The 21,800-nt window shown below is 45.7% G+C and overlaps 9 non-coding genes across 9 annotated transcripts; all 9 read left to right on the plus strand.

Annotated features, from left to right (window-relative positions):
* Positions 1-1,827: 1,827 nt before the first annotated feature.
* LOC130329396 (U2 spliceosomal RNA) lies at positions 1,828-2,018 on the plus strand. The gene has a single exon (XR_008872980.1). It is a non-coding gene; the product is annotated as a U2 spliceosomal RNA (small nuclear RNA).
* Positions 2,019-4,111: 2,093 nt separating this feature from the next.
* Positions 4,112-4,302, plus strand: LOC130329397 (U2 spliceosomal RNA). Its single transcript, XR_008872981.1, has one exon. It is a non-coding gene; the product is annotated as a U2 spliceosomal RNA (small nuclear RNA).
* A 2,087-nt stretch (positions 4,303-6,389) lies between these two features.
* Positions 6,390-6,580, plus strand: LOC130329398 (U2 spliceosomal RNA). The gene has a single exon (XR_008872982.1). It is a non-coding gene; the product is annotated as a U2 spliceosomal RNA (small nuclear RNA).
* A 2,091-nt stretch (positions 6,581-8,671) lies between these two features.
* On the plus strand, positions 8,672-8,862 carry LOC130329399 (U2 spliceosomal RNA). Its single transcript, XR_008872983.1, has one exon. It is a non-coding gene; the product is annotated as a U2 spliceosomal RNA (small nuclear RNA).
* A 2,094-nt stretch (positions 8,863-10,956) lies between these two features.
* On the plus strand, positions 10,957-11,147 carry LOC130329390 (U2 spliceosomal RNA). Its single transcript, XR_008872975.1, has one exon. It is a non-coding gene; the product is annotated as a U2 spliceosomal RNA (small nuclear RNA).
* Positions 11,148-13,240: 2,093 nt separating this feature from the next.
* Positions 13,241-13,431, plus strand: LOC130329391 (U2 spliceosomal RNA). Its single transcript, XR_008872976.1, has one exon. It is a non-coding gene; the product is annotated as a U2 spliceosomal RNA (small nuclear RNA).
* A 2,090-nt stretch (positions 13,432-15,521) lies between these two features.
* On the plus strand, positions 15,522-15,712 carry LOC130329392 (U2 spliceosomal RNA). Its single transcript, XR_008872977.1, has one exon. It is a non-coding gene; the product is annotated as a U2 spliceosomal RNA (small nuclear RNA).
* Positions 15,713-17,799: 2,087 nt separating this feature from the next.
* LOC130329393 (U2 spliceosomal RNA) lies at positions 17,800-17,990 on the plus strand. Its single transcript, XR_008872978.1, has one exon. It is a non-coding gene; the product is annotated as a U2 spliceosomal RNA (small nuclear RNA).
* Positions 17,991-20,077: 2,087 nt separating this feature from the next.
* On the plus strand, positions 20,078-20,268 carry LOC130329395 (U2 spliceosomal RNA). Its single transcript, XR_008872979.1, has one exon. It is a non-coding gene; the product is annotated as a U2 spliceosomal RNA (small nuclear RNA).
* The last annotated feature ends 1,532 nt before the right edge of the window (positions 20,269-21,800 follow it).

Genomic DNA, 21,800 nt, shown 5'->3' on the forward strand with positions numbered 1-21,800 from the left:
TAGGCAGCTGCCTTGATAGCGGGTGGGTGCTGAATGTTCCTAATTGACAAAATAAGATTAATGCTTATGAAGAAATATAAAATCTCATCCCTTCCCCAATATCGCGCCACACCCCTACCCCTTAATTCCCTGGTTGAACGTGATGGACATATGTCTTTTTTCGACCGTACTAACTATGTAACTATGTAACATAACATGGGGGGGGGGGGTCTCCTGGCTGTTCACACAGGTGTGTCATTGCTGTACATTGACCATGCATTGCTTCTGTGGTATTGCAAAGGCAAAGACAAATGCTTCCAGCCATCCATTGCACTAATGGATTGGTCATCAGCTGGCTGTCTATGTCCCGCATCAATATAGACCAAAGTACAGAGGGTTAGGCTATGCTATTGTGCACCTACCTGATGCATCAGAAGGTGCGAGGCCCTTGCTAAATTCTGTGCACAGACTTTGAGATCTATACTTTAGACTGTATCTAAACCTGCTCCAACATGGACTGACATTCTGGCCTACTTTCAGCCGATGCGACTTGTCTGTCGCTGAACAGTCGCTTTTTATGTATTCAGCACCTATGTATAATGTTGTAAAAATGCTCTAGAAGCTAAAGTCGCAGAAATGTCACACATATTTGGCCTGCAACTTTCTGTGCGACAAATTCAGACAGGAAAAATCAGTATAAATCCTTAGAAAATTATCCCCCAGTGTCTCCATCTGCTGGCGGTATTGAATAAGCATTGCTGCACTGATGGGGTATGCATTAGACAAAAAAAAAGAAGAAAAAGAAGAATAATACGCCCAGAAAAGAGGCGAAAAGGAGAAAAACGTAAAAAAACGTGAAAAAAAAGTAAGAGGAAGAGAAGGGAAAAAAAGGTGGAAATGGGTTTAAAAGTGATTTCGGCGGAGAAATATATATATATATATATATATATATATATATATATATATATATATATACGCGCACACACACACATATATATAAACGTATTCTCCGTTGAGATATTGCAGCCGCTGCTGTGTCCAGGCCCAGGAGCCTTAGCACTGTGCTGTGATGTCACTCAATACCACTGACATCACTAGGTGTAAACAACATCTCTCCTTTGCTGTGTATGTGACTATGGAGCTGTTTGGTGATGTCGTCTATTATGGCCTTCATAGAAGCAACAGGAGATTGTTGCATCCATCTAGAACCCTCAGAACTACAGTGCTATGATGTCACTCACTTCCACAGGCCTTGCAGAGTGTAAACAACAACAACCCAGCTTTGTTGTGTATGTAACCATAGGGATTTGTGATGTCACCTAGAACCTTCACAGCAGCGACAGCTTTATGAGGAGCATCAGCACTGCTCTGCCTGAGCAGAACCATCACCGCCATAGGTTGTCAAATAACCCGGATTTAACCCACACAGGTAAGTCCAATGGGGTGCAGGCATGTCCTCTATGCTTACAGCTTCCCGTGGGTGTTGGTTTGATACCGTTTGGGGACAGCCAAGGAGGCATCTGCAGGCAACAAAGGTAGGTGTGTGCTTGTGTGTGTGTTTCCTATGCAGATCCTAAGCCCAGTGTCACATGCAAGTAGGAGGAGTAAGAAGGGTTCCTGGCAAATCCGGGTTATGGATTGCATTTAAAAAGGCCCCGTGGGAGTGCAATGGGCCCCTGTCTTGCTGCTTAGCAATAATGGTATGGGTTTAGGTTCTGCTGTGTGTACTGGTGGTTGACTGCCCCCCAGCCCAGAGTGTGCATGGAAAATTGTCTGGCAGCCTCCCTGACAGCAAGCAGTGATAGTGCCCATGAAGGGGACCTTGTTGGGCCCGCCCCTTTCACGGTTATCGCTTCTCGGCCTTTTGGCTAAGATCAAGTGTAGTATCTGTTCTTATCAGTTTAATATCTGATACGTCCCCTATCTGGGGACCATATATTAAATGGATTTTTGAGAACGGGGGCCGATTTCGAAGCTTGCTTCCGTCGCCCTATGCATTGACCCGATATGGCAGTATCTTCGGGTACAGTGCACCACCCCCTTACAGGGTTAAAAAGAAAGATTCCTACTTTCATTGCTACCTGCTTGCTGGCTAGCCAGCTAGCCAGCCCTGTGGGCCTTGCTGCTGCTGCAGCCAAAAAACAAAAGGTGGTGCTGCTGCTGCTTCTGCTGCTTCTGCTTCTGCTTGTGTCTGGCCCCTGTTGGAGCGTCCAGGCACAGGACTTCTGCTGCTGCTGACTAAATGGCCTCCTTAATTGGATCATTTGAGTAGCCAGCACACCTGTGCAGGTAGGGCATGACATGATAGGCAGCTGCCTTGATAGCGGGTGGGTGCTGAATGTTCCTAATTGACAAAATAAGATTAATGCTTATGAAGAAATATAAAATCTCATCCCTTCCCCAATATCGCGCCACACCCCTACCCCTTAATTCCCTGGTTGAACGTGATGGACATATGTCTTTTTTCGACCGTACTAACTATGTAACTATGTAACATAACATGGGGGGGGGGGGTCTCCTGGCTGTTCACACAGGTGTGTCATTGCTGTACATTGACCATGCATTGCTTCTGTGGTATTGCAAAGGCAAAGACAAATGCTTCCAGCCATCCATTGCACTAATGGATTGGTCATCAGCTGGCTGTCTATGTCCCGCATCAATATAGACCAAAGTACAGAGGGTTAGGCTATGCTATTGTGCACCTACCTGATGCATCAGAAGGTGCGAGGCCCTTGCTAAATTCTGTGCACAGACTTTGAGATCTATACTTTAGACTGTATCTAAACCTGCTCCAACATGGACTGACATTCTGGCCTACTTTCAGCCGATGCGACTTGTCTGTCGCTGAACAGTCGCTTTTTATGTATTCAGCACCTATGTATAATGTTGTAAAAATGCTCTAGAAGCTAAAGTCGCAGAAATGTCACACATATTTGGCCTGCAACTTTCTGTGCGACAAATTCAGACAGGAAAAATCAGTATAAATCCTTAGAAAATTATCCCCCAGTGTCTCCATCTGCTGGCGGTATTGAATAAGCATTGCTGCACTGATGGGGTATGCATTAGACGAAAAAAAAGAAGAAAAAGAAGAATAATACGCCCAGAAAAGAGGCGAAAAGGAGAAAAACGTAAAAAAACGTGAAAAAAAAGTAAGAGGAAGAGAAGGGAAAAAAAGGTGGAAATGGGTTTAAAAGTGATTTCGGCGGAGAAATATATATATATATATATATATATATATATATATATATATATATATATACGCGCACACACACACATATATATAAACGTATTCTCCGTTGAGATATTGCAGCCGCTGCTGTGTCCAGGCCCAGGAGCCTTAGCACTGTGCTGTGATGTCACTCAATACCACTGACATCACTAGGTGTAAACAACATCTCTCCTTTGCTGTGTATGTGACTATGGAGCTGTTTGGTGATGTCGTCTATTATGGCCTTCATAGAAGCAACAGGAGATTGTTGCATCCATCTAGAACCCTCAGAACTACAGTGCTATGATGTCACTCACTTCCACAGGCCTTGCAGAGTGTAAACAACAACAACCCAGCTTTGTTGTGTATGTAACCATAGGGATTTGTGATGTCACCTAGAACCTTCACAGCAGCGACAGCTTTATGAGGAGCATCAGCACTGCTCTGCCTGAGCAGAACCATCACCGCCATAGGTTGTCAAATAACCCGGATTTAACCCACACAGGTAAGTCCAATGGGGTGCAGGCATGTCCTCTATGCTTACAGCTTCCCGTGGGTGTTGGTTTGATACCGTTTGGGGACAGCCAAGGAGGCATCTGCAGGCAACAAAGGTAGGTGTGTGCTTGTGTGTGTGTTTCCTATGCAGATCCTAAGCCCAGTGTCACATGCAAGTAGGAGGAGTAAGAAGGGTTCCTGGCAAATCCGGGTTATGGATTGCATTTAAAAAGGCCCCGTGGGAGTGCAATGGGCCCCTGTCTTGCTGCTTAGCAATAATGGTATGGGTTTAGGTTCTGCTGTGTGTACTGGTGGTTGACTGCCCCCCAGCCCAGAGTGTGCATGGAAAATTGTCTGGCAGCCTCCCTGACAGCAAGCAGTGATAGTGCCCATGAAGGGGACCTTGTTGGGCCCGCCCCTTTCACGGTTATCGCTTCTCGGCCTTTTGGCTAAGATCAAGTGTAGTATCTGTTCTTATCAGTTTAATATCTGATACGTCCCCTATCTGGGGACCATATATTAAATGGATTTTTGAGAACGGGGGCCGATTTCGAAGCTTGCTTCCGTCGCCCTATGCATTGACCCGATATGGCAGTATCTTCGGGTACAGTGCACCACCCCCTTACAGGGTTAAAAAGAAAGATTCCTACTTTCATTGCTACCTGCTTGCTGGCTAGCCAGCTAGCCAGCCCTGTGGGCCTTGCTGCTGCTGCAGCCAAAAAACAAAAGGTGGTGCTGCTGCTGCTTCTGCTGCTTCTGCTTCTGCTTGTGTCTGGCCCCTGTTGGAGCGTCCAGGCACAGGACTTCTGCTGCTGCTGACTAAATGGCCTCCTTAATTGGATCATTTGAGTAGCCAGCACACCTGTGCAGGTAGGGCATGACATGATAGGCAGCTGCCTTGATAGCGGGTGGGTGCTGAATGTTCCTAATTGACAAAATAAGATTAATGCTTATGAAGAAATATAAAATCTCATCCCTTCCCCAATATCGCGCCACACCCCTACCCCTTAATTCCCTGGTTGAACGTGATGGACATATGTCTTTTTTCGACCGTACTAACTATGTAACTATGTAACATAACATGGGGGGGGGGGGTCTCCTGGCTGTTCACACAGGTGTGTCATTGCTGTACATTGACCATGCATTGCTTCTGTGGTATTGCAAAGGCAAAGACAAATGCTTCCAGCCATCCATTGCACTAATGGATTGGTCATCAGCTGGCTGTCTATGTCCCGCATCAATATAGACCAAAGTACAGAGGGTTAGGCTATGCTATTGTGCACCTACCTGATGCATCAGAAGGTGCGAGGCCCTTGCTAAATTCTGTGCACAGACTTTGAGATCTATACTTTAGACTGTATCTAAACCTGCTCCAACATGGACTGACATTCTGGCCTACTTTCAGCCGATGCGACTTGTCTGTCGCTGAACAGTCGCTTTTTATGTATTCAGCACCTATGTATAATGTTGTAAAAATGCTCTAGAAGCTAAAGTCGCAGAAATGTCACACATATTTGGCCTGCAACTTTCTGTGCGACAAATTCAGACAGGAAAAATCAGTATAAATCCTTAGAAAATTATCCCCCAGTGTCTCCATCTGCTGGCGGTATTGAATAAGCATTGCTGCACTGATGGGGTATGCATTAGACAAAAAAAAAGAAGAAAAAGAAGAATAATACGCCCAGAAAAGAGGCGAAAAGGAGAAAAACGTAAAAAAACGTGAAAAAAAAGTAAGAGGAAGAGAAGGGAAAAAAAGGTGGAAATGGGTTTAAAAGTGATTTCGGCGGAGAAATATATATATATATATATATATATATATATATATATATATATACGCGCACACACACACATATATATAAACGTATTCTCCGTTGAGATATTGCAGCCGCTGCTGTGTCCAGGCCCAGGAGCCTTAGCACTGTGCTGTGATGTCACTCAATACCACTGACATCACTAGGTGTAAACAACATCTCTCCTTTGCTGTGTATGTGACTATGGAGCTGTTTGGTGATGTCGTCTATTATGGCCTTCATAGAAGCAACAGGAGATTGTTGCATCCATCTAGAACCCTCAGAACTACAGTGCTATGATGTCACTCACTTCCACAGGCCTTGCAGAGTGTAAACAACAACAACCCAGCTTTGTTGTGTATGTAACCATAGGGATTTGTGATGTCACCTAGAACCTTCACAGCAGTGACAGCTTTATGAGGAGCATCAGCACTGCTCTGCCTGAGCAGAACCATCACCGCCATAGGTTGTCAAATAACCCGGATTTAACCCACACAGGTAAGTCCAATGGGGTGCAGGCATGTCCTCTATGCTTACAGCTTCCCGTGGGTGTTGGTTTGATACCGTTTGGGGACAGCCAAGGAGGCATCTGCAGGCAACAAAGGTAGGTGTGTGCTTGTGTGTGTGTTTCCTATGCAGATCCTAAGCCCAGTGTCACATGCAAGTAGGAGGAGTAAGAAGGGTTCCTGGCAAATCCGGGTTATGGATTGCATTTAAAAAGGCCCCGTGGGAGTGCAATGGGCCCCTGTCTTGCTGCTTAGCAATAATGGTATGGGTTTAGGTTCTGCTGTGTGTACTGGTGGTTGACTGCCCCCCAGCCCAGAGTGTGCATGGAAAATTGTCTGGCAGCCTCCCTGACAGCAAGCAGTGATAGTGCCCATGAAGGGGACCTTGTTGGGCCCGCCCCTTTCACGGTTATCGCTTCTCGGCCTTTTGGCTAAGATCAAGTGTAGTATCTGTTCTTATCAGTTTAATATCTGATACGTCCCCTATCTGGGGACCATATATTAAATGGATTTTTGAGAACGGGGGCCGATTTCGAAGCTTGCTTCCGTCGCCCTATGCATTGACCCGATATGGCAGTATCTTCGGGTACAGTGCACCACCCCCTTACAGGGTTAAAAAGAAAGATTCCTACTTTCATTGCTACCTGCTTGCTGGCTAGCCAGCTAGCCAGCCCTGTGGGCCTTGCTGCTGCTGCAGCCAAAAAACAAAAGGTGGTGCTGCTGCTGCTTCTGCTGCTTCTGCTTCTGCTTGTGTCTGGCCCCTGTTGGAGCGTCCAGGCACAGGACTTCTGCTGCTGCTGACTAAATGGCCTCCTTAATTGGATCATTTGAGTAGCCAGCACACCTGTGCAGGTAGGGCATGACATGATAGGCAGCTGCCTTGATAGCGGGTGGGTGCTGAATGTTCCTAATTGACAAAATAAGATTAATGCTTATGAAGAAATATAAAATCTCATCCCTTCCCCAATATCGCGCCACACCCCTACCCCTTAATTCCCTGGTTGAACGTGATGGACATATGTCTTTTTTCGACCGTACTAACTATGTAACTATGTAACATAACATGGGGGGGGGGGGTCTCCTGGCTGTTCACACAGGTGTGTCATTGCTGTACATTGACCATGCATTGCTTCTGTGGTATTGCAAAGGCAAAGACAAATGCTTCCAGCCATCCATTGCACTAATGGATTGGTCATCAGCTGGCTGTCTATGTCCCGCATCAATATAGACCAAAGTACAGAGGGTTAGGCTATGCTATTGTGCACCTACCTGATGCATCAGAAGGTGCGAGGCCCTTGCTAAATTCTGTGCACAGACTTTGAGATCTATACTTTAGACTGTATCTAAACCTGCTCCAACATGGACTGACATTCTGGCCTACTTTCAGCCGATGCGACTTGTCTGTCGCTGAACAGTCGCTTTTTATGTATTCAGCACCTATGTATAATGTTGTAAAAATGCTCTAGAAGCTAAAGTCGCAGAAATGTCACACATATTTGGCCTGCAACTTTCTGTGCGACAAATTCAGACAGGAAAAATCAGTATAAATCCTTAGAAAATTATCCCCCAGTGTCTCCATCTGCTGGCGGTATTGAATAAGCATTGCTGCACTGATGGGGTATGCATTAGACAAAAAAAAAGAAGAAAAAGAAGAATAATACGCCCAGAAAAGAGGCGAAAAGGAGAAAAACGTAAAAAAACGTGAAAAAAAAGTAAGAGGAAGAGAAGGGAAAAAAAGGTGGAAATGGGTTTAAAAGTGATTTCGGCGGAGAAATATATATATATATATATATATATATATATATATATATATATATATACGCGCACACACACACATATATATAAACGTATTCTCCGTTGAGATATTGCAGCCGCTGCTGTGTCCAGGCCCAGGAGCCTTAGCACTGTGCTGTGATGTCACTCAATACCACTGACATCACTAGGTGTAAACAACATCTCTCCTTTGCTGTGTATGTGACTATGGAGCTGTTTGGTGATGTCGTCTATTATGGCCTTCATAGAAGCAACAGGAGATTGTTGCATCCATCTAGAACCCTCAGAACTACAGTGCTATGATGTCACTCACTTCCACAGGCCTTGCAGAGTGTAAACAACAACAACCCAGCTTTGTTGTGTATGTAACCATAGGGATTTGTGATGTCACCTAGAACCTTCACAGCAGCGACAGCTTTATGAGGAGCATCAGCACTGCTCTGCCTGAGCAGAACCATCACCGCCATAGGTTGTCAAATAACCCGGATTTAACCCACACAGGTAAGTCCAATGGGGTGCAGGCATGTCCTCTATGCTTACAGCTTCCCGTGGGTGTTGGTTTGATACCGTTTGGGGACAGCCAAGGAGGCATCTGCAGGCAACAAAGGTAGGTGTGTGCTTGTGTGTGTGTTTCCTATGCAGATCCTAAGCCCAGTGTCACATGCAAGTAGGAGGAGTAAGAAGGGTTCCTGGCAAATCCGGGTTATGGATTGCATTTAAAAAGGCCCCGTGGGAGTGCAATGGGCCCCTGTCTTGCTGCTTAGCAATAATGGTATGGGTTTAGGTTCTGCTGTGTGTACTGGTGGTTGACTGCCCCCCAGCCCAGAGTGTGCATGGAAAATTGTCTGGCAGCCTCCCTGACAGCAAGCAGTGATAGTGCCCATGAAGGGGACCTTGTTGGGCCCGCCCCTTTCACGGTTATCGCTTCTCGGCCTTTTGGCTAAGATCAAGTGTAGTATCTGTTCTTATCAGTTTAATATCTGATACGTCCCCTATCTGGGGACCATATATTAAATGGATTTTTGAGAACGGGGGCCGATTTCGAAGCTTGCTTCCGTCGCCCTATGCATTGACCCGATATGGCAGTATCTTCGGGTACAGTGCACCACCCCCTTACAGGGTTAAAAAGAAAGATTCCTACTTTCATTGCTACCTGCTTGCTGGCTAGCCAGCTAGCCAGCCCTGTGGGCCTTGCTGCTGCTGCAGCCAAAAAACAAAAGGTGGTGCTGCTGCTGCTTCTGCTGCTTCTGCTTCTGCTTGTGTCTGGCCCCTGTTGGAGCGTCCAGGCACAGGACTTCTGCTGCTGCTGACTAAATGGCCTCCTTAATTGGATCATTTGAGTAGCCAGCACACCTGTGCAGGTAGGGCATGACATGATAGGCAGCTGCCTTGATAGCGGGTGGGTGCTGAATGTTCCTAATTGACAAAATAAGATTAATGCTTATGAAGAAATATAAAATCTCATCCCTTCCCCAATATCGCGCCACACCCCTACCCCTTAATTCCCTGGTTGAACGTGATGGACATATGTCTTTTTTCGACCGTACTAACTATGTAACTATGTAACATAACATGGGGGGGGGGGGGTCTCCTGGCTGTTCACACAGGTGTGTCATTGCTGTACATTGACCATGCATTGCTTCTGTGGTATTGCAAAGGCAAAGACAAATGCTTCCAGCCATCCATTGCACTAATGGATTGGTCATCAGCTGGCTGTCTATGTCCCGCATCAATATAGACCAAAGTACAGAGGGTTAGGCTATGCTATTGTGCACCTACCTGATGCATCAGAAGGTGCGAGGCCCTTGCTAAATTCTGTGCACAGACTTTGAGATCTATACTTTAGACTGTATCTAAACCTGCTCCAACATGGACTGACATTCTGGCCTACTTTCAGCCGATGCGACTTGTCTGTCGCTGAACAGTCGCTTTTTATGTATTCAGCACCTATGTATAATGTTGTAAAAATGCTCTAGAAGCTAAAGTCGCAGAAATGTCACACATATTTGGCCTGCAACTTTCTGTGCGACAAATTCAGACAGGAAAAATCAGTATAAATCCTTAGAAAATTATCCCCCAGTGTCTCCATCTGCTGGCGGTATTGAATAAGCATTGCTGCACTGATGGGGTATGCATTAGACGAAAAAAAAGAAGAAAAAGAAGAATAATACGCCCAGAAAAGAGGCGAAAAGGAGAAAAACGTAAAAAAACGTGAAAAAAAAGTAAGAGGAAGAGAAGGGAAAAAAAGGTGGAAATGGGTTTAAAAGTGATTTCGGCGGAGAAATATATATATATATATATATATATATATATATATATATATATATATATACGCGCACACACACACATATATATAAACGTATTCTCCGTTGAGATATTGCAGCCGCTGCTGTGTCCAGGCCCAGGAGCCTTAGCACTGTGCTGTGATGTCACTCAATACCACTGACATCACTAGGTGTAAACAACATCTCTCCTTTGCTGTGTATGTGACTATGGAGCTGTTTGGTGATGTCGTCTATTATGGCCTTCATAGAAGCAACAGGAGATTGTTGCATCCATCTAGAACCCTCAGAACTACAGTGCTATGATGTCACTCACTTCCACAGGCCTTGCAGAGTGTAAACAACAACAACCCAGCTTTGTTGTGTATGTAACCATAGGGATTTGTGATGTCACCTAGAACCTTCACAGCAGCGACAGCTTTATGAGGAGCATCAGCACTGCTCTGCCTGAGCAGAACCATCACCGCCATAGGTTGTCAAATAACCCGGATTTAACCCACACAGGTAAGTCCAATGGGGTGCAGGCATGTCCTCTATGCTTACAGCTTCCCGTGGGTGTTGGTTTGATACCGTTTGGGGACAGCCAAGGAGGCATCTGCAGGCAACAAAGGTAGGTGTGTGCTTGTGTGTGTGTTTCCTATGCAGATCCTAAGCCCAGTGTCACATGCAAGTAGGAGGAGTAAGAAGGGTTCCTGGCAAATCCGGGTTATGGATTGCATTTAAAAAGGCCCCGTGGGAGTGCAATGGGCCCCTGTCTTGCTGCTTAGCAATAATGGTATGGGTTTAGGTTCTGCTGTGTGTACTGGTGGTTGACTGCCCCCCAGCCCAGAGTGTGCATGGAAAATTGTCTGGCAGCCTCCCTGACAGCAAGCAGTGATAGTGCCCATGAAGGGGACCTTGTTGGGCCCGCCCCTTTCACGGTTATCGCTTCTCGGCCTTTTGGCTAAGATCAAGTGTAGTATCTGTTCTTATCAGTTTAATATCTGATACGTCCCCTATCTGGGGACCATATATTAAATGGATTTTTGAGAACGGGGGCCGATTTCGAAGCTTGCTTCCGTCGCCCTATGCATTGACCCGATATGGCAGTATCTTCGGGTACAGTGCACCACCCCCTTACAGGGTTAAAAAGAAAGATTCCTACTTTCATTGCTACCTGCTTGCTGGCTAGCCAGCTAGCCAGCCCTGTGGGCCTTGCTGCTGCTGCAGCCAAAAAACAAAAGGTGGTGCTGCTGCTGCTTCTGCTGCTTCTGCTTCTGCTTGTGTCTGGCCCCTGTTGGAGCGTCCAGGCACAGGACTTCTGCTGCTGCTGACTAAATGGCCTCCTTAATTGGATCATTTGAGTAGCCAGCACACCTGTGCAGGTAGGGCATGACATGATAGGCAGCTGCCTTGATAGCGGGTGGGTGCTGAATGTTCCTAATTGACAAAATAAGATTAATGCTTATGAAGAAATATAAAATCTCATCCCTTCCCCAATATCGCGCCACACCCCTACCCCTTAATTCCCTGGTTGAACGTGATGGACATATGTCTTTTTTCGACCGTACTAACTATGTAACTATGTAACATAACATGGGGGGGGGGGGTCTCCTGGCTGTTCACACAGGTGTGTCATTGCTGTACATTGACCATGCATTGCTTCTGTGGTATTGCAAAGGCAAAGACAAATGCTTCCAGCCATCCATTGCACTAATGGATTGGTCATCAGCTGGCTGTCTATGTCCCGCATCAATATAGACCAAAGTACAGAGGGTTAGGCTATGCTATTGTGCACCTACCTGATGCATCAGAAGGTGCGAGGCCCTTGCTAAATTCTGTGCACAGACTTTGAGATCTATACTTTAGACTGTATCTAAACCTGCTCCAACATGGACTGACATTCTGGCCTACTTTCAGCCGATGCGACTTGTCTGTCGCTGAACAGTCGCTTTTTATGTATTCAGCACCTATGTATAATGTTGTAAAAATGCTCTAGAAGCTAAAGTCGCAGAAATGTCACACATATTTGGCCTGCAACTTTCTGTGCGACAAATTCAGACAGGAAAAATCAGTATAAATCCTTAGAAAATTATCCCCCAGTGTCTCCATCTGCTGGCGGTATTGAATAAGCATTGCTGCACTGATGGGGTATGCATTAGACGAAAAAAAAGAAGAAAAAGAAGAATAATACGCCCAGAAAAGAGGCGAAAAGGAGAAAAACGTAAAAAAACGTGAAAAAAAAGTAAGAGGAAGAGAAGGGAAAAAAAGGTGGAAATGGGTTTAAAAGTGATTTCGGCGGAGAAATATATATATATATATATATATATATATATATATATATATATATATATACGCGCACACACACACATATATATAAACGTATTCTCCGTTGAGATATTGCAGCCGCTGCTGTGTCCAGGCCCAGGAGCCTTAGCACTGTGCTGTGATGTCACTCAATACCACTGACATCACTAGGTGTAAACAACATCTCTCCTTTGCTGTGTATGTGACTATGGAGCTGTTTGGTGATGTCGTCTATTATGGCCTTCATAGAAGCAACAGGAGATTGTTGCATCCATCTAGAACCCTCAGAACTACAGTGCTATGATGTCACTCACTTCCACAGGCCTTGCAGAGTGTAAACAACAACAACCCAGCTTTGTTGTGTATGTAACCATAGGGATTTGTGATGTCACCTAGAACCTTCACAGCAGCGACAGCTTTATGAGGAGCATCAGCACTGCTCTGCCTGAGCAGAACCATCACCGCCATAGGTTGTCAAATAACCCGGATTTAACCCACACAGGTAAGTCCAATGGGGTGCAGGCATGTCCTCTATGCTTACAGCTTCCCGTGGGTGTTGGTTTGATACCGTTTGGGGACAGCCAAGGAGGCATCTGCAGGCAACAAAGGTAGGTGTGTGCTTGTGTGTGTGTTTCCTATGCAGATCCTAAGCCCAGTGTCACATGCAAGTAGGAGGAGTAAGAAGGGTTCCTGGCAAATCCGGGTTATGGATTGCATTTAAAAAGGCCCCGTGGGAGTGCAATGGGCCCCTGTCTTGCTGCTTAGCAATAATGGTATGGGTTTAGGTTCTGCTGTGTGTACTGGTGGTTGACTGCCCCCCAGCCCAGAGTGTGCATGGAAAATTGTCTGGCAGCCTCCCTGACAGCAAGCAGTGATAGTGCCCATGAAGGGGACCTTGTTGGGCCCGCCCCTTTCACGGTTATCGCTTCTCGGCCTTTTGGCTAAGATCAAGTGTAGTATCTGTTCTTATCAGTTTAATATCTGATACGTCCCCTATCTGGGGACCATATATTAAATGGATTTTTGAGAACGGGGGCCGATTTCGAAGCTTGCTTCCGTCGCCCTATGCATTGACCCGATATGGCAGTATCTTCGGGTACAGTGCACCACCCCCTTACAGGGTTAAAAAGAAAGATTCCTACTTTCATTGCTACCTGCTTGCTGGCTAGCCAGCTAGCCAGCCCTGTGGGCCTTGCTGCTGCTGCAGCCAAAAAACAAAAGGTGGTGCTGCTGCTGCTTCTGCTGCTTCTGCTTCTGCTTGTGTCTGGCCCCTGTTGGAGCGTCCAGGCACAGGACTTCTGCTGCTGCTGACTAAATGGCCTCCTTAATTGGATCATTTGAGTAGCCAGCACACCTGTGCAGGTAGGGCATGACATGATAGGCAGCTGCCTTGATAGCGGGTGGGTGCTGAATGTTCCTAATTGACAAAATAAGATTAATGCTTATGAAGAAATATAAAATCTCATCCCTTCCCCAATATCGCGCCACACCCCTACCCCTTAATTCCCTGGTTGAACGTGATGGACATATGTCTTTTTTCGACCGTACTAACTATGTAACTATGTAACATAACATGGGGGGGGGGGGGTCTCCTGGCTGTTCACACAGGTGTGTCATTGCTGTACATTGACCATGCATTGCTTCTGTGGTATTGCAAAGGCAAAGACAAATGCTTCCAGCCATCCATTGCACTAATGGATTGGTCATCAGCTGGCTGTCTATGTCCCGCATCAATATAGACCAAAGTACAGAGGGTTAGGCTATGCTATTGTGCACCTACCTGATGCATCAGAAGGTGCGAGGCCCTTGCTAAATTCTGTGCACAGACTTTGAGATCTATACTTTAGACTGTATCTAAACCTGCTCCAACATGGACTGACATTCTGGCCTACTTTCAGCCGATGCGACTTGTCTGTCGCTGAACAGTCGCTTTTTATGTATTCAGCACCTATGTATAATGTTGTAAAAATGCTCTAGAAGCTAAAGTCGCAGAAATGTCACACATATTTGGCCTGCAACTTTCTGTGCGACAAATTCAGACAGGAAAAATCAGTATAAATCCTTAGAAAATTATCCCCCAGTGTCTCCATCTGCTGGCGGTATTGAATAAGCATTGCTGCACTGATGGGGTATGCATTAGACAAAAAAAAAGAAGAAAAAGAAGAATAATACGCCCAGAAAAGAGGCGAAAAGGAGAAAAACGTAAAAAAACGTGAAAAAAAAGTAAGAGGAAGAGAAGGGAAAAAAAGGTGGAAATGGGTTTAAAAGTGATTTCGGCGGAGAAATATATATATATATATATATATATATATATATATATATATATATACGCGCACACACACACATATATATAAACGTATTCTCCGTTGAGATATTGCAGCCGCTGCTGTGTCCAGGCCCAGGAGCCTTAGCACTGTGCTGTGATGTCACTCAATACCACTGACATCACTAGGTGTAAACAACATCTCTCCTTTGCTGTGTATGTGACTATGGAGCTGTTTGGTGATGTCGTCTATTATGGCCTTCATAGAAGCAACAGGAGATTGTTGCATCCATCTAGAACCCTCAGAACTACAGTGCTATGATGTCACTCACTTCCACAGGCCTTGCAGAGTGTAAACAACAACAACCCAGCTTTGTTGTGTATGTAACCATAGGGATTTGTGATGTCACCTAGAACCTTCACAGCAGCGACAGCTTTATGAGGAGCATCAGCACTGCTCTGCCTGAGCAGAACCATCACCGCCATAGGTTGTCAAATAACCCGGATTTAACCCACACAGGTAAGTCCAATGGGGTGCAGGCATGTCCTCTATGCTTACAGCTTCCCGTGGGTGTTGGTTTGATACCGTTTGGGGACAGCCAAGGAGGCATCTGCAGGCAACAAAGGTAGGTGTGTGCTTGTGTGTGTGTTTCCTATGCAGATCCTAAGCCCAGTGTCACATGCAAGTAGGAGGAGTAAGAAGGGTTCCTGGCAAATCCGGGTTATGGATTGCATTTAAAAAGGCCCCGTGGGAGTGCAATGGGCCCCTGTCTTGCTGCTTAGCAATAATGGTATGGGTTTAGGTTCTGCTGTGTGTACTGGTGGTTGACTGCCCCCCAGCCCAGAGTGTGCATGGAAAATTGTCTGGCAGCCTCCCTGACAGCAAGCAGTGATAGTGCCCATGAAGGGGACCTTGTTGGGCCCGCCCCTTTCACGGTTATCGCTTCTCGGCCTTTTGGCTAAGATCAAGTGTAGTATCTGTTCTTATCAGTTTAATATCTGATACGTCCCCTATCTGGGGACCATATATTAAATGGATTTTTGAGAACGGGGGCCGATTTCGAAGCTTGCTTCCGTCGCCCTATGCATTGACCCGATATGGCAGTATCTTCGGGTACAGTGCACCACCCCCTTACAGGGTTAAAAAGAAAGATTCCTACTTTCATTGCTACCTGCTTGCTGGCTAGCCAGCTAGCCAGCCCTGTGGGCCTTGCTGCTGCTGCAGCCAAAAAACAAAAGGTGGTGCTGCTGCTGCTTCTGCTGCTTCTGCTTCTGCTTGTGTCTGGCCCCTGTTGGAGCGTCCAGGCACAGGACTTCTGCTGCTGCTGACTAAATGGCCTCCTTAATTGGATCATTTGAGTAGCCAGCACACCTGTGCAGGTAGGGCATGACATGATAGGCAGCTGCCTTGATAGCGGGTGGGTGCTGAATGTTCCTAATTGACAAAATAAGATTAATGCTTATGAAGAAATATAAAATCTCATCCCTTCCCCAATATCGCGCCACACCCCTACCCCTTAATTCCCTGGTTGAACGTGATGGACATATGTCTTTTTTCGACCGTACTAACTATGTAACTATGTAACATAACATGGGGGGGGGGGGTCTCCTGGCTGTTCACACAGGTGTGTCATTGCTGTACATTGACCATGCATTGCTTCTGTGGTATTGCAAAGGCAAAGACAAATGCTTCCAGCCATCCATTGCACTAATGGATTGGTCATCAGCTGGCTGTCTATGTCCCGCATCAATATAGACCAAAGTACAGAGGGTTAGGCTATGCTATTGTGCACCTACCTGATGCATCAGAAGGTGCGAGGCCCTTGCTAAATTCTGTGCACAGACTTTGAGATCTATACTTTAGACTGTATCTAAACCTGCTCCAACATGGACTGACATTCTGGCCTACTTTCAGCCGATGCGACTTGTCTGTCGCTGAACAGTCGCTTTTTATGTATTCAGCACCTATGTATAATGTTGTAAAAATGCTCTAGAAGCTAAAGTCGCAGAAATGTCACACATATTTGGCCTGCAACTTTCTGTGCGACAAATTCAGACAGGAAAAATCAGTATAAATCCTTAGAAAATTATCCCCCAGTGTCTCCATCTGCTGGCGGTATTGAATAAGCATTGCTGCACTGATGGGGTATGCATTAGACGAAAAAAAAGAAGAAAAAGAAGAATAATACGCCCAGAAAAGAGGCGAAAAGGAGAAAAACGTAAAAAAACGTGAAAAAAAAGTAAGAGGAAGAGAAGGGAAAAAAAGGTGGAAATGGGTTTAAAAGTGATTTCGGCGGAGAAATATATATATATATATATATATATATATATATATATATATATACGCGCACACACACACATATATATAAACGTATTCTCCGTTGAGATATTGCAGCCGCTGCTGTGTCCAGGCCCAGGAGCCTTAGCACTGTGCTGTGATGTCACTCAATACCACTGACATCACTAGGTGTAAACAACATCTCTCCTTTGCTGTGTATGTGACTATGGAGCTGTTTGGTGATGTCGTCTATTATGGCCTTCATAGAAGCAACAGGAGATTGTTGCATCCATCTAGAACCCTCAGAACTACAGTGCTATGATGTCACTCACTTCCACAGGCCTTGCAGAGTGTAAACAACAACAACCCAGCTTTGTTGTGTATGTAACCATAGGGATTTGTGATGTCACCTAGAACCTTCACAGCAGCGACAGCTTTATGAGGAGCATCAGCACTGCTCTGCCTGAGCAGAACCATCACCGCCATAGGTTGTCAAATAACCCGGATTTAACCCACACAGGTAAGTCCAATGGGGTGCAGGCATGTCCTCTATGCTTACAGCTTCCCGTGGGTGTTGGTTTGATACCGTTTGGGGACAGCCAAGGAGGCATCTGCAGGCAACAAAGGTAGGTGTGTGCTTGTGTGTGTGTTTCCTATGCAGATCCTAAGCCCAGTGTCACATGCAAGTAGGAGGAGTAAGAAGGGTTCCTGGCAAATCCGGGTTATGGATTGCATTTAAAAAGGCCCCGTGGGAGTGCAATGGGCCCCTGTCTTGCTGCTTAGCAATAATGGTATGGGTTTAGGTTCTGCTGTGTGTACTGGTGGTTGACTGCCCCCCAGCCCAGAGTGTGCATGGAAAATTGTCTGGCAGCCTCCCTGACAGCAAGCAGTGATAGTGCCCATGAAGGGGACCTTGTTGGGCCCGCCCCTTTCACGGTTATCGCTTCTCGGCCTTTTGGCTAAGATCAAGTGTAGTATCTGTTCTTATCAGTTTAATATCTGATACGTCCCCTATCTGGGGACCATATATTAAATGGATTTTTGAGAACGGGGGCCGATTTCGAAGCTTGCTTCCGTCGCCCTATGCATTGACCCGATATGGCAGTATCTTCGGGTACAGTGCACCACCCCCTTACAGGGTTAAAAAGAAAGATTCCTACTTTCATTGCTACCTGCTTGCTGGCTAGCCAGCTAGCCAGCCCTGTGGGCCTTGCTGCTGCTGCAGCCAAAAAACAAAAGGTGGTGCTGCTGCTGCTTCTGCTGCTTCTGCTTCTGCTTGTGTCTGGCCCCTGTTGGAGCGTCCAGGCACAGGACTTCTGCTGCTGCTGACTAAATGGCCTCCTTAATTGGATCATTTGAGTAGCCAGCACACCTGTGCAGGTAGGGCATGACATGATAGGCAGCTGCCTTGATAGCGGGTGGGTGCTGAATGTTCCTAATTGACAAAATAAGATTAATGCTTATGAAGAAATATAAAATCTCATCCCTTCCCCAATATCGCGCCACACCCCTACCCCTTAATTCCCTGGTTGAACGTGATGGACATATGTCTTTTTTCGACCGTACTAACTATGTAACTATGTAACATAACATGGGGGGGGGGGGTCTCCTGGCTGTTCACACAGGTGTGTCATTGCTGTACATTGACCATGCATTGCTTCTGTGGTATTGCAAAGGCAAAGACAAATGCTTCCAGCCATCCATTGCACTAATGGATTGGTCATCAGCTGGCTGTCTATGTCCCGCATCAATATAGACCAAAGTACAGAGGGTTAGGCTATGCTATTGTGCACCTACCTGATGCATCAGAAGGTGCGAGGCCCTTGCTAAATTCTGTGCACAGACTTTGAGATCTATACTTTAGACTGTATCTAAACCTGCTCCAACATGGACTGACATTCTGGCCTACTTTCAGCCGATGCGACTTGTCTGTCGCTGAACAGTCGCTTTTTATGTATTCAGCACCTATGTATAATGTTGTAAAAATGCTCTAGAAGCTAAAGTCGCAGAAATGTCACACATATTTGGCCTGCAACTTTCTGTGCGACAAATTCAGACAGGAAAAATCAGTATAAATCCTTAGAAAATTATCCCCCAGTGTCTCCATCTGCTGGCGGTATTGAATAAGCATTGCTGCACTGATGGGGTATGCATTAGACAAAAAAAAAGAAGAAAAAGAAGAATAATACGCCCAGAAAAGAGGCGAAAAGGAGAAAAACGTAAAAAAACGTGAAAAAAAAGTAAGAGGAAGAGAAGGGAAAAAAAGGTGGAAATGGGTTTAAAAGTGATTTCGGCGGAGAAATATATATATATATATATATATATATATATATATATATATATACGCGCACACACACACATATATATAAACGTATTCTCCGTTGAGATATTGCAGCCGCTGCTGTGTCCAGGCCCAGGAGCCTTAGCACTGTGCTGTGATGTCACTCAATACCACTGACATCACTAGGTGTAAACAACATCTCTCCTTTGCTGTGTATGTGACTATGGAGCTGTTTGGTGATGTCGTCTATTATGGCCTTCATAGAAGCAACAGGAGATTGTTGCATCCATCTAGAACCCTCAGAACTACAGTGCTATGATGTCACTCACTTCCACAGGCCTTGCAGAGTGTAAACAACAACAACCCAGCTTTGTTGTGTATGTAACCATAGGGATTTGTGATGTCACCTAGAACCTTCACAGCAGCGACAGCTTTATGAGGAGCATCAGCACTGCTCTGCCTGAGCAGAACCATCACCGCCATAGGTTGTCAAATAACCCGGATTTAACCCACACAGGTAAGTCCAATGGGGTGCAGGCATGTCCTCTATGCTTACAGCTTCCCGTGGGTGTTGGTTTGATACCGTTTGGGGACAGCCAAGGAGGCATCTGCAGGCAACAAAGGTAGGTGTGTGCTTGTGTGTGTGTTTCCTATGCAGATCCTAAGCCCAGTGTCACATGCAAGTAGGAGGAGTAAGAAGGGTTCCTGGCAAATCCGGGTTATGGATTGCATTTAAAAAGGCCCCGTGGGAGTGCAATGGGCCCCTGTCTTGCTGCTTAGCAATAATGGTATGGGTTTAGGTTCTGCTGTGTGTACTGGTGGTTGACTGCCCCCCAGCCCAGAGTGTGCATGGAAAATTGTCTGGCAGCCTCCCTGACAGCAAGCAGTGATAGTGCCCATGAAGGGGACCTTGTTGGGCCCGCCCCTTTCACGGTTATCGCTTCTCGGCCTTTTGGCTAAGATCAAGTGTAGTATCTGTTCTTATCAGTTTAATATCTGATACGTCCCCTATCTGGGGACCATATATTAAATGGATTTTTGAGAACGGGGGCCGATTTCGAAGCTTGCTTCCGTCGCCCTATGCATTGACCCGATATGGCAGTATCTTCGGGTACAGTGCACCACCCCCTTACAGGGTTAAAAAGAAAGATTCCTACTTTCATTGCTACCTGCTTGCTGGCTAGCCAGCTAGCCAGCCCTGTGGGCCTTGCTGCTGCTGCAGCCAAAAAACAAAAGGTGGTGCTGCTGCTGCTTCTGCTGCTTCTGCTTCTGCTTGTGTCTGGCCCCTGTTGGAGCGTCCAGGCACAGGACTTCTGCTGCTGCTGACTAAATGGCCTCCTTAATTGGATCATTTGAGTAGCCAGCACACCTGTGCAGGTAGGCATGACATGATAGGCAGCTGCCTTGATAGCGGGTGGGTGCTGAATGTTCCTAATTGACAAAATAAGATTAATGCTTATGAAGAAATATAAAATCTCATCCCTTCCCCAATATCGCGCCACACCCCTACCCCTTAATTCCCTGGTTGAACGTGATGGACATATGTCTTTTTTCGACCGTACTAACTATGTAACTATGTAACATAACATGGGGGGGGGGGGTCTCCTGGCTGTTCACACAGGTGTGTCATTGCTGTACATTGACCATGCATTGCTTCTGTGGTATTGCAAAGGCAAAGACAAATGCTTCCAGCCATCCATTGCACTAATGGATTGGTCATCAGCTGGCTGTCTATGTCCCGCATCAATATAGACCAAAGTACAGAGGGTTAGGCTATGCTATTGTGCACCTACCTGATGCATCAGAAGGTGCGAGGCCCTTGCTAAATTCTGTGCACAGACTTTGAGATCTATACTTTAGACTGTATCTAAACCTGCTCCAACATGGACTGACATTCTGGCCTACTTTCAGCCGATGCGACTTGTCTGTCGCTGAACAGTCGCTTTTTATGTATTCAGCACCTATGTATAATGTTGTAAAAATGCTCTAGAAGCTAAAGTCGCAGAAATGTCACACATATTTGGCCTGCAACTTTCTGTGCGACAAATTCAGACAGGAAAAATCAGTATAAATCCTTAGAAAATTATCCCCCAGTGTCTCCATCTGCTGGCGGTATTGAATAAGCATTGCTGCACTGATGGGGTATGCATTAGACGAAAAAAAAGAAGAAAAAGAAGAATAATACGCCCAGAAAAGAGGCGAAAAGGAGAAAAACGTAAAAAAACGTGAAAAAAAAGTAAGAGGAAGAGAAGGGAAAAAAAGGTGGAAATGGGTTTAAAAGTGATTTCGGCGGAGAAATATATATATATATATATATATATATTATATATATATATATATATACGCGCACACACACACATATATATAAACGTATTCTCCGTTGAGATATTGCAGCCGCTGCTGTGTCCAGGCCCAGGAGCCTTAGCACTGTGCTGTGATGTCACTCAATACCACTGACATCACTAGGTGTAAACAACATCTCTCCTTTGCTGTGTATGTGACTATGGAGCTGTTTGGTGATGTCGTCTATTATGGCCTTCATAGAAGCAACAGGAGATTGTTGCATCCATCTAGAACCCTCAGAACTACAGTGCTATGATGTCACTCACTTCCACAGGCCTTGCAGAGTGTAAACAACAACAACCCAGCTTTGTTGTGT

Source organism: Hyla sarda, unplaced genomic scaffold (genome assembly GCF_029499605.1).
Source record: "Hyla sarda isolate aHylSar1 unplaced genomic scaffold, aHylSar1.hap1 scaffold_3168, whole genome shotgun sequence".
Classification (NCBI taxonomy): domain Eukaryota; kingdom Metazoa; phylum Chordata; class Amphibia; order Anura; family Hylidae; genus Hyla; species Hyla sarda.